Genomic DNA, 13,011 nt, shown 5'->3' on the forward strand with positions numbered 1-13,011 from the left:
CCTCTTGGTTGAAATTTCCTTTGATGAGTATTAACTGCCCTGTCTCTTTTGATTACTTTCTTTGAAAGTCTATTTTGTTAGATATTAGAATGGCAACTGTAGCATATTCCTCGTGTCCATTTACTTGAAAAACTTTTTCCCAGCCCTGTATACTGAGATAATGACTATCTTTGTTGCTGAGATGTATTTCTTGTATACAGCATGATGTTGGGTTCTGTTTATGAAACCATTTTGTTAGCCTGTATCTTTTTACTGGGGAATTGAGTTTACTGATATTGAGAGATATTAATGACAGATGACTGTTACTTCCTGTTATATTGATGTTGGTGGTGGTTGAGTTTGTGTGTCCATTTCTCTTGTATTTGTTATAATGGTGTGAAATTATGTATTTTGTGTGTTTTCTTGAGTATAATTAGCCTTGCTGGTTTGAGATTTCCTTCTTTAGTTAGTGGAAAGGTATTATTTGAATTTAATTTTGTCACAGCATATATTGGTTTATCTCACTATGGTGATTGAAAGTTTTGCTAGGTATAGTGGTATGGGCTAACATCTGTGATCTCTTAGGGTCTTCAAGACTTCTGCCCAGGCCCTTCTTGCTTTTAGAGTCTCAGATGAGAAATTGGGTGTAATAAGTCTGTTTTATATGTTAATTGACATTTATCTCTTGATTTATTAAAAATTACCTTTAATTATTTTTTCAATCTTGTCATGACATTATCCCCCTGCTGGTCTGTGGTCTGTCCTTCCACAGTTCCTCATTCCATTTGTCCTCCCCCATCTCCACCCACCAGGCTTCCCCACTACATGGGGCCTCAAGTCTCTTAAGGGTTAGGTGCATTCTCTCTCACTGAGGCGATACCAGGAAGTCCTCTGTTGTATATGTGTCAGGGACCTCTTATCAAAAAGTGTATGCTGCCTGGTGGGTGGCTCAGTTTCTGAGAGATCATAGGATACAGGTTAGTTGAGACCTCTGGTCTTCCTATGGGGTCAGTCTCCTCCTCAGTTTCTTCCAGCCTTTTCCTAATTCAATCACAGGGGTGCCTGGTTTCTGTCCATTGGTTGGGTGTAAGTTTCTAACACAGACTCTTTTAGCTGCTTGTTAGGCCTCTAAGAGAGCAGCCATGCCAGTCTCCTGTCTATAAGCACACGATAGCATGAGTAATAGTCTCAGGCCTTGGAACCTTCCCTTGAGATGGATCTCAATATGGGATGGTCACTGGACCTCCTTTCCTTCAGTCTCTTCTCCATTTTTGTCCCTGCAGTTCTTTTAGATGGGAACAATTATGGCTCAGAGTTTATGACTGTGCAATGGCAACCCTAGCCCTCCACTTGATAACCTGTTTGTTTTTCTACTGGAGATTGACTCTATAAGTTCCCTCTCCCCAATGTTGGGCATTTCACCTAAGATTCCATGGTTGAGTCATAATTGTCTCTCACCTCCAAGGTCTCTGGCAGATCATAGAGGGTACCCCCATCTCCTACCTCTGGAGGTTGCCTGATTCTATTCTTTCTGCAGGCCCTCAGGGCTTCTCTACTGCCCTCCTCTCCATGGATGTCTTAGATTCTTCATTTTGACTGATATATTGATTTTTCTACCCAATCCTCTATACTTGACATGCTCCCTTCCATATTCTGTATTCTGTTAGTGATCCTTAGGTTTGTAGTTCCTATTTTCTTTTCTTGGTTTTCCATTTCCAGGATTTCTTCAGTTTGTGTTCTCTTTATTGCTTACATTTCCCTTTTCAAGTCTTGGACAGTTTTGTATACATTTTTCACCGGATTGATTGTGTTTTGATGTATTTCTGTATATTGGTTTGCTTCCTCTTTTAATGTCTTTACCTGTTTTAATGTATTTTCCTCTATTTCCTTAAGTTATTTACCCATGACCTCTTTAAAGGCTTCTATCACCTTTATAAATTAGGTTTAAAATCTTCTTGTGCTTCAATTTCTTTAGGAAGTCTAAGACCTGTTGTAGCAGGATAGCTGGACTCTAGGGTTCTATATTGGTCGGGTTTTATTGTGTTCTTATGTTGTATTTTAGGGACATAGTTTTCACTGATGTTGGCTGCATACTCCTGATAGCAGCAGGGCTTCTGAAAATGGTGGGTTGAGCTGTGAACCAGATGATGAAGATTAGGTTACCCTACTCTTTTGGCCATGCCTTAGACAGACCCTACTATGCAGGTTGTGTCCAGGGCAGACCCTTCTCTGAATGTTGGGTCTCAATCAGAACCAGCTGGGATGGTGGGCCAGTCCAACTAGAATAGGTGGTTTGAAGATTCCCAATCTGGCTAGATTTGTTTAGTTTTGGAGCCTCTGAAGGTTTCATGGGTAAGCAGGATATTCTTCATGTCCTGTGAGGTTCATCTAGACTCAGGAGTCAGGCCAGATGTAGACAATTGGGTTCCATGGATCTTGCATATGTTTCTCACCACCACAGGCTGTTCAAGGCAGGCCAGCTTGGGTGCCAGGCAGATCAAACTCTGCTGGCTGTTCCAAGCAGGCTTGAATTTATATTTTCTCATCACATACATTACTAATGTTGTTTGATACTCATTTCGTTAAAGTCCTTCAGATTTAAATGTGGTTCTATTTCCTTTCTACTAAGAATTTCATTCAGATTTCCACTCATACTTTGAATTTAAAATACATACAATTGAAACTCATAGCACTTGCAGCCTTTAAATATAATTGAGATTTGTTTGCTATGAGTTTCATCTAAGGTAAACTACTTGAATTCTTTCATTGAGAAACCTTACACCTCCTTATCTCTTTCATATTTCTCCTAATTTGTTTAGGCCCATGGAAAGATTTCCATTTATCTTTCTAGTAATAAATTAACTGGAAGGCTTCAATTTCACTGCAGACACTGAGAAAATATTTTCCTTTCATGGAGTCTATATCATCAAGAAGTATGCTTTACTGCTAATCACCCAGCTCCTTCTCACTGGCATGTTTTGCCGTGTTGGGATGACAAAAGCCTTGGAGAAGCTCTGGTGTTCTAGGTCTTTCTCACATAAATTTTCATACCATTCTTTAACATTGAGTACCATCATCTACCATTTAACAACTCTCTGAGCACCTTTATGTCCTGCAATCCAAATTAATTTTCTTTCAGGGTTTCTCATTGCTAGTTTAAGATATATAACTTAAAACCTTGCCATTGGCCTTTGCCTTAGTATGCATTGTTTAGTGGTATCATGTTTTAATTGTGATTGTTTGCTTGCTTGCTTTATTGCCGCATAATGCTGAGAGGAGACACAGAACAGAGCCATGTGCATGCAAGGTAAACATTCTCTTCTAAGCTGGGCCCCTGGTACTTCCCATCTATACCCAACTTGCAGAGTTTTCCCTGTTTTGAAAAAACAGATCTACAGTTATCTCTTTGGTGTTCAAGGAAACACAGGTACATGGATATTTCCAGTTTGCTATTGTTTACTAGACATGCATCTTTTATTAGCAATATTATGAAAAGTCAAACTGTACATGTCTTTAGTATTTTTAAACTTGGTTGTGCTCAGTGCCTTTATTTTATGAATTTTGTCTGCTTTAAAGTTAATGAATAGAAACTAGCAACAGTGAACATCTTTTACAGAAATGTTTTCTCATGGTATATACTATTTGAAGAAAAAGCAAAATGAGAGTTTAAGACATTTCTTCTGAGACATCATTCACTTACTTTCCACATTATAGTATCTAAGACTTACTACTAGCTGTTTTTCTAATACTAGAGAAATCTTAATGTTGCAGACTTATTCAGGTTAAATGAAGCAGCATTTTCTAAGATTAGGAGAAATGTTGGTATGAGAAGTCTGTGTAAAAGTGATGAATAGTAGATATTGACCAGTGGATAAACTATTATTTATTGTAAGATCAAGGAGTGTGTCAAAATTTAGTGATAAGAAACATCTGGAAAATGCTTTAAAAATCATTTGACACCATTCTAAGTAACAAAATTCAATTGATCCGGAAAGTTTATGAAGTAAGTACAAAAGATGATGATTCTACTGGATAAAATTATGTTGCTGTTTTTTTCTTTTATTTAGAATGCAGCAACATAAATTTAGTAATTGATGCCTGCATACATTAATTTTGGGATCTATAATCTCATTTGTATGTGTTCTGAGATTACAGAAAGAAATAAAGAAATTTCTCAGAAAGATAGCAAATTAGAATATCTTCGATGTGATTATGTGACAGAAAATAGTCAGAACAGCACACAATTATTTATATTCCTGTAGAAGATAACAAGTAGTAAATGAATTTATTCAGTCATATGAGATCTCCCATTGGAAGCAGACATGTATGGGTATGTATCAGAACCTAATTGTACCAAACAGCTTAGCTGAGATTAGTAGCAACTTAAGGGAATCACTTCCCTTACATAGTGTCCTGACATTTAACGGAGAATTTAGGACTAGATGTATGACTGTGAGTATATTTCCAGAACTGAAGAGGTTGAAGCAGATTTCAGGGCTGTCACTAGTAGGAACCACAAACAGCAGTCGATGTCCCAATATCTTGCACTTCTCACATTTCAGGACCACCAGCCATCAGCCTCATGGAAGACTTATCCAAAGCAGCATCTGGGCAGAAATAGGAAACAGAACATACATGGTAGTCCAAGAGCCACTGGGCTTAAATATAATACAATGAAGCTAGAGCAGGTTGCCTCTCAGGGCTGTTATGAAGGTCAACAAGAACAATCAGCAATGGTTCCTCACTTGCCCTGTATCACACATGTTCTCAACCATTTACTTTTAATTTTTAATTTAGTTTTACTTGTTAGTAATTTTGGTTGACATGTGATAATCATACATTCTCCTCATGATGTGATATATTGTAACTAAAGGACCACTTTTCTAACAGATGTTCTGATACAATGTTAATAAAATAGAATATGTCCATAAACATAATTGAATTATTATATTAAAACTAAGAGTACCCCAACTTCTAATAAAAGCAATTATTTAGTTTATTTTAATAATATTTTAATTTTTATTTATTTTTCAAATCTTTACTCTTGCATAAAAACATGCTTTGGTTTATACATGGCTGGACATATAGGTTGTAATTATTTTATCTGCTTCTCTGCCCATTCCACAATTGTGTAAATCTACTATTATTTCTACACAAGTATATGCTTTCCCTTAAAAATTCCACTACTTTTACTCTTTCTCTATCTCAATCCATTCCTTTTATTTCCTTCTTAAACTTCCAAATCTTTAATAATTCTTAAAGTCTAAGGAATATAATGATTGCTCCCTTGCTACATATATCCTTACCTCAAGTTTTGTTCAGTTTCCCCAGTTCTAAGCCCTGTTCTCATAGAGTTTTCAATCTGTTCTGCTTTTAATTTTAGTAATATCCTAGTATATTTCATGTTATATTTGTTTGTCCAAGAGACCACTATTTTTGATAGACTAATAAGACATTAGAATGTTGGGTTTATCCAGAAACTGTGGCTGTCCTTCAGCTAATGTTCTACATCGATGCTTATACAGGGATCATACAGAGTGACTTGAGTGCATAAATTGAAGGTACAATTCTTAGAAGTGAACTTTCACCTAGCAAAACTCCCACACACTCAATATTGCAAATAATCCCACTGACCAAGTTAATTAAAAACTAATAGTAAGACATAAGATAACTACAGATGGTGCACAATACTTAGGTATCTCTGAGCTATTTGCTGCAGAAGATAAATGTTGCGGGTGCTTGAGTTATTATTTTGTTGTAATTTACAAGTTTTATGTAAGTCTGAAATAATGAAAAAAAAGTCCCAAAATTAAGATATTTCATATGAATATTTTATCTTTTCAGGTAAGTTGAACTGATATGAGAAGAGTGATGGAATTTTCTTAATCATACATATAATCACACACACACACAATTCCCAGACATCATGAAAAACATGTTATTTGTCTGCATATTGAATTTCATGTCTGTTTGCTTTTGTTAGCTCAAAATTGTGGCATCAGGGAAGCAATTTTGTATATTGATTCTGATAACTGAACCAAAGACAAGCTAACTGCCAAATCTTGTATACATGTGAACAGACATAGTCTCACCACATAAGTCAATTGGGTAAGTGCCTTTTTCATGTCTACTCATTTCTTAAGAATTTTGCTGCATTCTATTCAGTGATGAACAAACTCTCATAAAAACTATTTAATGAGCTCAGAACTGCATATTGTAATAAGAAAATTCAACTCCATTGTTTTATCATAATTGACATCTATTTTAGACAATTATTTTCCCATCTTTAAATAAAATATAATTCGTTTGATTTTGCTGCTGATATTTTGACAGCAAATACTAATGTATTGATTCAAGCTACCCAGTTTGAGAAGAGGATTTTTTAAAAGAAACTCAAGATAAAGTTAATTTACAACCAAGGACACAATGGGAATGATCAATATCAAATTCTCACTAAGAATATTAGTTACCAAATCTCTTTCTTTAAGAAAAGAAATGAGGTGAGATCATTTTTACCTCTCTACTTTCCTTTCTTCTCAACCCAATTTAACATTTTCATTGACAGAGTAACAAAAACTAGAATAGAAGAGAATAATAATAAATAATAATAATAAATAATAATAAATAACAATAAAGACATGAATCAACATTTTCACTTTACAGAGGAGGAAACTGAGTTGACAGTCTTTTTTAAATTTTATTTTCTTTTTAATTCATTTTTTACACTCCATGTTCCATTCCCTGTCCCCCCATCCACCCTCTGACTGTTCCATATCCCATACCTCCTCCCCACCCCACCCTGACTTCACATGCATGCCACCACCCTCCATCCCACCTGACCTCTAAACTCCCTGGGGCCTCCATGCTTTCAGATCCTTTGCCAAGTCCAACTAGCTTCAAGAGTTTTGAACTACGTTGAAAGACTAGCAATTTCCCTACAAGAACACAGCTCCTGGGCTATTTTATTCAGCTATAAATTTTCATGAAAATAGGTCTCTATCCAGAAGTCATTTACTGAAGAAAACGGGAATCAACGCAAAACAAACAGAATAGTGTGTAAATATATATATTTCTCAAATTTTAAAGACAACATGTTTTTATTCTGATAAATTTTGTCAGATATTACTTATTTTTCTGATAAACATAAAATTGAGTGGCATATGAATCTTGTCTTCAAGATTCCATTATATAGAAGAAACAGGTATAAAATGTATAGGACAAGTAAAATAACATGAATGCCCATGCAAATGAATCCACTGGCTATAACTAGGGTCTTCTCATAGTCTGATAGTCTGATATGCTATGACTAGGGTCTTCCCGGAACTATAAAATTAGTTCCTTTTTTATTAGAAAATAAAAGGTGGTGATAAATTCTTGATGGTGTGACAATTGCAATTTTAAAAGCAGATACCAAATTACAGAGAATTGACAAGGAAGTGTTATAAATATGTAGACAGAGTATAATTTTACATGTTTGGAAATAAACACTTATTTTCAACCAAAAAAAAAAATGAATGAAAGAAAGAAAGAAAGAAAGAAAGAAAGAAAGAAAGAAAGAAAGAAAGAAAAGCAATACGGTGGCAGTCATAAGCTATTCTGCGATACTTAATTAAAAACAAAATCAAAAGAATTTTGTGCTAACCACTTTCTTCTATTATATAGATCAGTAGACATATGAAAGCTTTAGAAACAGTGGAGAAATTTTATTGTGCAAATATTAACATAAATAGTCTCAATTATTTCAGTAATATAGACTTCTAACATAAAAGAAATGTTCATTTCTTAGACTGTCAAATTTTTAGTTAATTCCATTAAATAGAAAGAGTCTGGATGTATTTATGTGCTTGTTTAGCATGCACTAGGTCCTATCTTCATTTCATATATTAGCAAACCATATTCTGGGCTTGAAGCCTCTGCTCTTGCAGAGAACTCAACACTCACATGGAATCCTACACTCTCTATAACTCTAGCTCCAGGGCATCTTTTGCCTTCTTCTGGTATCTGCAAGCACAATGCATGTACAAGCACACCTTCATACATTCAGGTAAATATGTATATATATATATATATATATATATATATATATATATATATATTTATATAATGAAAATAAACAAGTCTTTATTCAGAAAAGAAGTTGGGCCAGTGTACAGGTAAGCTAGTGTTTTGAGTCATAAAATATTAAATAGGATAAATAATGTAGTTAGTAAAGAAATATTTAAGTATGTTGATTGCTTTGTGCTCTAGAAAATTACTCCTTTCTATAATTAGTGTTAACTATTCAATAAAATTGTAAGATCCAGAATAGTTCACTGTGAGATTCTCTCCTAGTAATAGCAGAGAAACCAAGAAACCTTAACAAGGCTTCCTAGACCAGAACAAAACAAAAGCAATGAGCATGCTAAAAGGAAGGAGAAAGAATGAAGGTCCTTACTCCAGACAAAGAACTATGGACATCTATGAACTGATACAGGCATGATAAATCATCTTCTCAGGGGAAGAATCTCAGGCCATAGGATAACTAATAAAAATATAAATTGTTTCAGCAACAACAGTTGAGAAGAAAGTCTATTTATTACTGATTCTAGTCTTCAGAAATGTGAATTCAACTGATATAATGTTCTATGTTTATAATGTCCTAGATGGCTGACCATCTAGGAGGTTGAGGCAAGAGATTTATAAGTTATGAACCAGCCTGGACCATGAAATGATATCCTCTTTCAAAACAGACACTACCTTATAGGATTTCCAGTATGCTGGACTGTGCTTGCCTATCTTCCTATCCACCAAGATCTTTCTACCAGCCCTCAAAGAGAAATAACTCTGGACACTTATCTTGAAAGGGGGAGATGAGGAACAGCCTACATGGTGACTGTATGGATCTCTGCCATCCAAGCTTTGATCATTTACTTGCGGAGATGGGCGAGCACAATCATATTTTTGAGAGTCATCAGCAGTTGGAGGGTCACCTTATTTATTAAGCACTGCCTGGAAACATGCTACATGCTATACAAGGCACTTAAATAAAATAATTATTAGTATAATAATTCCTTCCATTCATGAGGGACCATACATTCTCTTAATATAGCCCCAGAACCCCGGGGGAGCACAAATATCCTCTTGTATTGAGGTTGGCTCTACTCTTCCTTTACAGCATGGAATAGTTGAGGAATTTGTCTGTGCAGTTACCTTCAAGATACTGAGCCAACTGTTCTCAGGCTTCAGTAGTGTTATGTGGATGGTAAGGAATTTAGCAAATTGAGTGAAACCTGGGGTCACAGATAAATAGAGACATGTCCCTAGCGAGGGCAGATTCTCTGCCAGTAGGTCAATATGTTGTTATAAAATGTGGATTGCTTGATAAAGATGTTGATTTAGTACCTCCTGTGACTGTAGTACCTCAGATGACTTAGACTATCTCACTGACAGTCTCGGCTGTTGTGTCTCTTTGGTGAAGGCAACAGCAGTTCTTGTTCTCCCAGCAATGCCTGCAGTGATGGCCAAAGTGATGACAGCCATAATACCCAAATCTTCTTTTCCCCAGGGAAAGGGTTATAAGTGATTCTCAACCATCACAGTGGTAATTACCACAGGTGCCCAAATGGTGGCTGGTTTCCTCATCACCTTTTAGGATAATAGTACAACTAGAGGAGCTGTATAGATTCCCAACTGCTCATAATGGGGTCATATAGGAATAGAAAAGAATCCTTACTAACATAGGAAATAATATAACTTTGGAAGCATCCTGTGAGGTAAACCTTCATATGCCAAATATGAGGCTAGATGATAATATCAGTCCCTGGCAAAATTTACACCTAGTGCAGGCTGGCAGTGCTCCCAGGGGATAGGAAGTCCCATGAAAATGGACATTTGAGGGACCCTTGGGCAATGAGGCTGGGTTGGGCACATGATGAGTTGAGGGAGCCTATGGGGATTTGTAATCAGTAAAGGGAATTTGAAGTCCCATGCCTAACATAGTGCCATAGGTTAAAGTACTGTGAAAGTTCCCCATGGTCATATTGTGTAGCTATATATAAGGGTTTTTGGAAGAGATATTGGTGGTAAAGCAAAGAATTTCATTTGAAGAGAAAAAATAAAAGTGTAGGCCAGGGAGGTAACTGCAACAGGCAAAAGAATGAGGGTTAGGGGCACCAAAGCAGAGAGTTCATCGGCCCTCTCACATAGTTCATTGGCCCTCTCAAGCCAAAGAAAAATTAATAATCACAATATGTGCTTTTGATATCCTGGTACTGGACGTCTTCTGATTCCTCCATTGTCTCCTAGTCCATGGCAAGGCAAACATCTCTCAAGGGCACCCTTATTGTTGCTGTTGCATACTGGAGTAAAGCACAAGCATAACTTTGCCCTCCTTGTCAGAAGCAGATCAAGTGGTTGCCATTGAGGAGCTATTGGATCCCTCTACCTAACCAATGGTAGGGGAGTGTCCCTGCTCAAAAAATGCCCAGTGTTTCTAAGGAGGGCTCAGCCTTTTCTCATCTAAGGAGAGAAATTTCACATGAAATGGGACCTCAATCAATGCTAGGTATGGATGTCTTTTGGGTTTCAGGAAGGTGACCAGAGCATGTGCTTCCCTCAAGAATCAATCTGCTCTTTGTACGATTGTTTGGCCTTGAAGATTATAGGATATTCCAAAGAAGTGACTGATATTACATGAGTATAATAAGGTGCTGAACTGCTGAGATTTGTAAGCAGTACCATTGTCAGTCTTGAGTGCCCAAGGTACTCCCTTTAGCAGCATTGCTTGTGGCCTTAATATCATGAGAGGTCTTTTCACCAGCCATGGCTACCTCATATACAAAGGCCAAACAAATATCTACCACAACATACATACCTAAGATTACCAAAGTCTGAGTAATGGGTGACACACATTTGCCAGATTGCATTGGGGACTAGACGTCTAGAATTAACTCCTAATCTACCAAGGGGCCCCAGTGATGAAAGAGATACCAGCATTGCTCAGGACTTTGCAAATTGTTTACATTGTGGCATAGGAATTCAGACAGAAGGTTATATAAATTCTGAGGGGTAAGGTGGAATTGCCAATATATCATTTTGGCTTGTTCTAGTGATTCCATGTTTGCAGCCATAATCAGGGCATCAGTTATCTCATTTTCTTCTACTACTATGCTAGGCAATTTAGAATGTGATGTTATGTGTGAGATGAACCAGGGAGATGAACCAGAGATGTTCCATATTTTAGAGAGCCTTCTGGATAGATCTCTTATAGACATGTATAGAGCTGTTTTGCTCTTTAATATAGAAGAACAGGGTACAGACAGTATGTACTCCATATTAGCTGTGTGACAAAATACTTACTCCTCCTGTTGTCAATATTTAAAATTTTTTTCAGGAGTGCAAATGATTCATCTAGTTGCACTCAGTCTGGATTAGGGAGAATGTGAGTTGTGTTCTTTCCCCAAGACCTCCCTGTCCTTTGGATAAGAACTCCATATCTTCCTTTATTTAATACATTTGTCAATTCTGCACAGGCCCCAGACATCTGGCCACTTTTCCGGCCAGAGCAAAGGGGTCTGCCCGGCCCATGAGCTCTTTGCCTGAGCATCTGCAGCAGGCATCTTGGTTGCGGGACCCGGCCTAGTGTATTCTGCACAGCTCCAGAGATTAACAGATGGCAAAAGGCAAACATAAGAATCCTAGTAACAGAAATCAAGAACACTCACCATCATCAGAACGCAGCACTCCCACCCCAACTAGTCCTGAGCACCCTAACACAACCGAAAAGCTAGACTCAGATTTAAAAGCGTATCTCATGATGATGGTAGAGGACATCAAGAAGGACTTTAATAACTCACTTAAAGAAATACAGGAGAACACTGCTAAAGAGTTACAAATCCTTAAAAAAAAAAAAAACAGGAAAACACAAACAAACAGGTAGAAGTCCTTAAAGAAAAACAGGAAAACAAATCCAAACAGGTGATGGAAATGAACAAAACCATACTAGACCTAAAAAGGGAAGTAGACAAAATAAAGAAAACCCAAAGTGAGGCAATGCTGGAGATAGAAACCCTAGGAAAGAAATCTGGAACCATAGATGCGAGCATCAGCAAAAGAATACAAGAGATGGAAGAGAGAATCTCAGGTGCAGAAGATTCCATAGAGAACATCAGCACCACAATCAAAGAAAATACAAAACGCAAAAGGATCAAAACTCAAAACATCCAGGAAATACAGGACACAATGAGAAGACCAAACCTACGGAAAATAGGAGTTGATGAGAATGAAGATTTTCAACTTAAAGGTCCAGCAAACATCTTCAACAAAATTATACAAGAAAACTTCCCAAACCTAAAAAAGAGATGCCCATGAACATACAAGAAGCCTACAGAACTCCAAATAGACTGGACCAGAAAAGAAATATCTCCTGACACATAATAATCAGAACAACAAATGCACTAAATAAAGATAGAATATTAAAATCAGTAACGGAGAAAGGTCAAGTAACATATAAAAGCAGGCCTATCAGAATTACACCAGACTATTCACCAGAGACTATGAAAGCCAGAAGAGCCTGGACAGATGTTATACAGACACTAAGAGAACACAAATGTCAGCCCAGGCTACCATACCCAGCCAAACTCTCAATTACCATAGATGGAGAAATCAAAGTATTCCACTACAAAACCAAATTCACACATTATCTTTCCACGAATCCAGCACTTCAAAGGATAATAACAGAAAAAAACCAATACAAGAATGGAAATCACACCCTAGAAAAAGCAAGAAAGTAATCCCTCAATGAACCAAAAAAAAAAAAAAAAAAAAAAAAAAAAACAGCCACAAGAACAGAATGCCAACTCTAACAACAAAAAAAAAAGGAAGCAACAATTACTTTTCCTTATTATCTCTTAATATCAATGGACTCAATTCCCCAATAAAAAGACATAGACTAATAGACTGGCTACACAAACAGGACCAAACATTCTGCTGCTTACAGGAAACCCATCTCAGGGAAAAAGACAGACACTACCTCAGAGTGAAAGACTGGAAAAC

Source organism: Mus caroli, unplaced genomic scaffold, assembly GCF_978045245.1.
Source record: "Mus caroli unplaced genomic scaffold, Mus_caroli_1 scaffold_3, whole genome shotgun sequence".
In the NCBI taxonomy this organism is placed as follows: Eukaryota; Metazoa; Chordata; class Mammalia; order Rodentia; family Muridae; genus Mus; species Mus caroli.